This window comes from Hylobates moloch, unplaced genomic scaffold (assembly GCF_009828535.3).
Source record: "Hylobates moloch isolate HMO894 unplaced genomic scaffold, HMol_V3 SCAFFOLD_16, whole genome shotgun sequence".
NCBI classification, from domain to species: domain Eukaryota; kingdom Metazoa; phylum Chordata; class Mammalia; order Primates; family Hylobatidae; genus Hylobates; species Hylobates moloch.
Genome location: NW_026652291.1, coordinates 44,849,190 through 44,853,243, shown reverse-complemented (window position 1 = coordinate 44,853,243; position 4,054 = coordinate 44,849,190). Strand labels below are relative to the sequence as shown.

Below are 4,054 nucleotides of genomic sequence, written 5' to 3'. Positions count from 1 at the left end.
TAGTTATGTTATGCTTATGACACTTGTGAGACTGACCCATTTTCCAGTTTTATTAGTTGATCTTTCTCTTTTGTGAAATTTCGTGCATATCCTTACTCCATTTATCTAATGTATTCTTGATGGTTTTCTTATAACTTTATGTAAAGCTCTTTGTATAACAAATGTAGCTATCTTTTGTCTATAATGTTTTCTTATAACTTTATGTAAAGCTCTTTGTATAACAAATGTAGCTATCTTTTGTCTATAATGTTTTCTTATAACTTTATGTAAAGCTCTTTGTATAACAAATGTAGCTATCTTTTGTCTATAATGTTTTCTGTAAATGCCTTCTCAGCAAGTTTGCTTTTAAATCTTTGTTTCTTTTTTAACATAGAGTTGTTTCCAGGAATTCTTAAAAATAGAATACACTTAGGAGAAAAAAGGATGGTCATGGTGAACTTTAGAATTCTCTTTCAGGCATGTGATTTCATAGGACATTAATTATTCATCCCTAAGAGGGTCAAATTTCCCAAGATGAAGTTTTCTACAGCTAAGCCAATACTTTTGCATAACATTTAAAAGCAAATTGACAATTAACCTTCAACAATAGAGCAATGATGTAAGATGACCCTTGCAATAAACACTGTTTAGAAGTCAGGTTGCTCCATTCAGCACCAGCTGGAATTACTCTGTAGAATAAAATGTGCATTACTCTCTGCTGTTTCCAATGCCAAGCACAACTAAGGTCATTACTAATTTGTAGCAAAAATTTCAGAACAACTAACAGACCATAACCAAAGTGTACAATTCCTACATTGCAAACAAAGCCAAAAAAGGTTGAGTTGTCACTGATTTCCACATATGGAGCCTTACTTTTTCTGTACCTATATTTTGAAAACAAGCATCTTTCCTGGGTAGGCCACATAACAGGATTTAGGAGAAAAATAAAAGAGACCTTAAAATAAAAACTATAAAAATTATTACAACCTTGAGCAAGCTACAGAGAGTCCTAGGACATTTGCTTATACACCTGGGCATTTATGAAAACTAGAGGAAAAAAAAAGATGCATTTGTTATGACAGTAACACTCCACTTTGCTTTGCAAGAGGAGAGAGTCCTACCGTGGTTTCTCTGCCCACACCTGACATTCAAGGGCATTTTGCAAAGGAAATCAGTGAGGATGAAAATCCAAGTCACTTGATGGCTGCGTGATTCAAAAGGCAAAACTAGTCTCCTCTTCCTCTTATACCCAAATTGGAGAAAAGTTATAACTGTGAGTTTACAGAAGACAAGATGAATGGTACTGTCACAATCATAGTCCCCACAGTTTCTGAGATCTAAGACAGTGAACCAAGTCCAAGCCAGATTTAGTGCATTCTCACATGCCCCGGGCTTGTAAAGGTGCAAACTTGAAAGGATTTCACTTCTGTGCCAAACAAGCAATAGGAAAAGGTTTATGGATTTTATTTTTGTAACAATAGTAGAATTTTTGCTTGCACTTCATAATTTATAAAATGGCCTTCACATAAACACATTATCTTATTAATTCATTTAAATGGTGCCACCACTCTGGGAGCTGGGTACCTCTATAGGTATGCCCAACGTATCAAAAGGTGCCTTAAATATTCTAAGTACTCAATAAATGCTTTTTGAATAGATGTGTATTAGGTGAACTTCCCTCTTCAAATTGACCACATGAATAGGTGAGCCATCACACCTCAAATGTAAGGAAGTAGCAATGATTTGTTATTTGACAATTCACCCATGCACACACACACACACACACGCACACACACACACACAAAGTAGCATGATGCATTAGGTGGAGGGGATTAATTGTATTTTATTAAACAAGTCACATTAGTTACTATGCCTTTTCCTCACTCAAATCCAACCAATTCTGCTTTTTAACCCTTTTAAAAGGTCTTCTGAAATACATATTTTTTAACTAGGCAGGTGTAAGAGTATCTGGCCCGTTAGTTATTCCTTGATTGGCTAGGTTATAATATGGAAAGCTGACAGTTTTGGAAGTCCATGAGTACAACATAGTGCTTCATAAAGGCTTGCCATACTGATACAAATAGAGTCCAAGGGGTAGGGTTGGACAATCTCCTGTAGTCCTATCCTGCTCTACAACCCATAATTCTAAGAGCATGAAATTGAAAACTTGGAAGTTTAAAATGACTTCACTGGCAACATGTGACTAAGAGAGGATCTCAAACATTCCTTTGAGAAAAATCAAGAAATCTTATACCAAAATGTGGGCAAAATAGTATTAAGAGACAATGGTGCCTGAATACAAAATAGTAACATCAGATAATACACGGTATCCACTACAAGACAAACAAATGAGAAGATCTTAGATATTTGGAATTGAGAAAGTGAGACCATCAGCAAAAAATATTTGATGTAGTCCGGGCACGGTGGCTCATGCCTGTAATCCCAGCACTTTGGGAGGCCGAGGTGGGCAGATTACCAAAGGTCAGAGTTCGAGACCAGCCTGGCCAACATGGTGAAACCCTGTCTCTACTAAAAATACAAAATTAGCCAGGCCTGCTGGCACATGCCTGTAATCCCAGCTACTCGGGAGGCTGAGGCAGGAGAATCGCTTGAATTCGGGAAGTGGAGGTTACAGTGAACCCATTGCACTCCAACCTGGGCAACAAGAGCAAAAACTCCATCTCAAAAAAAAAAAATTTTAATGTTATAATTCATTTTGCTCACTATTTCTCCCATGGCACTTCTTTAATTCTTCCATTATACTGCAATATTTTTTTTTTGGTCCATTGAGGCATTTTTCTTATAAGCATGTATTACATCCCTAGAAAAAGAATCCGAGAATTTTCCCTCCTGTGTGTTTTTGTCTTGCTTCTTCAAGGTCTGTGATGCCAGCTGAGGTGGTCAGCACAATAAAACCAAACTGATGAGACAGGAGCATATTATTCTGCCATCTTTCTAGGTCTTTAGGTTGCACATCAAATCTGGGGCTGATCACTCCACACTTGTTTAACCTGACTGTGAGGTTCACAACAATTTTCCCAGCTCTGTGATCATCAATGATTTCAAAGTTGCCAATGTAATCATGTTTCATCACAGTTACAAACTGGATAATGCCTCTGGAGCACAGCCTAATAAGAACCTGGTGTTTGTCTCTCTTCGACATTGTTGATGCTCTTGAGAGCATCAGCCAGGACATTCATGTGCACAATTATGGCAGCATGGAAAGAAAATGTGTATACTGGAATATTTACGGGAATGCCTCTCCCATTAGAGCTTTGGCTCCTGGCATGTAACCATTCATCATTCATCATGTATTCTCAGAAATGGGAACATTGAAGATGATTTTTTTTAGATTCTTGAAGGAATAAGTAAACAAACTCATTTTACTTTTTCTTTGCTGGTCTTTTTCTACACCCTTCTTTATCCTTTGATCTTTCTTTCTTTTTCACATGTTCGGATAGAAATAGAAACACCTATGTTCTAGCCCTGGTTCTGATATTTACTAACTCTGTGGGTCACTCTTGTTCCTAACAAAAAATGGGAATAGTAGCACCTGTCATTCCCTAACTCTTTGACAGAAATGTCATATAAATTCTGGTGAAATTGTACATGTGAAATCATGCCAAAGGCTTCAGGAGAAACAATTAGATAAATCGGAGGTAGTGTTTTGATAATTTGTATTGACTATCATATACTGCTCTGCAAAACTAAGAAAACATTAGGAAAAGCTAGAAGTGAATAGGTAGGTGTAGCAAGGGAACAGTGGTGAACTCTTAAGTGTCATCAAAGGAGAAATTAATGCACCATCAAATCTTTTTTTCCCAGTTAAAAACACAGTGTTATTAAAATGGTTCTCTGGGAGGCTAAGCAAAACTAAGCCAAAAATGGACAGTTAACCACAGGATACATCTGAGTTTCTGAAAGACTCTAAAGTAGTTATACCCCTTTATGAGACCAAGTCATTTTCATAAGCAACATTTTACAGACTTTCTTAAAAATGGGATGAGAAGTTAACATCCTCATTACCACCACTACTCCCTACCTCCCACTCCAGCTTACCTCATTCTGCTTTATA

General features: G+C 37.0%; 1 pseudogene; it reads right to left on the bottom strand.

Annotated features, from left to right (window-relative positions):
* Positions 1 to 2,800: 2,800 nt before the first annotated feature.
* LOC116810052 (small ribosomal subunit protein uS8-like) lies at positions 2,801 to 3,191 on the bottom strand (annotated as a pseudogene).
* Between the last annotated feature and the right edge of the window lie 863 nt (positions 3,192 to 4,054).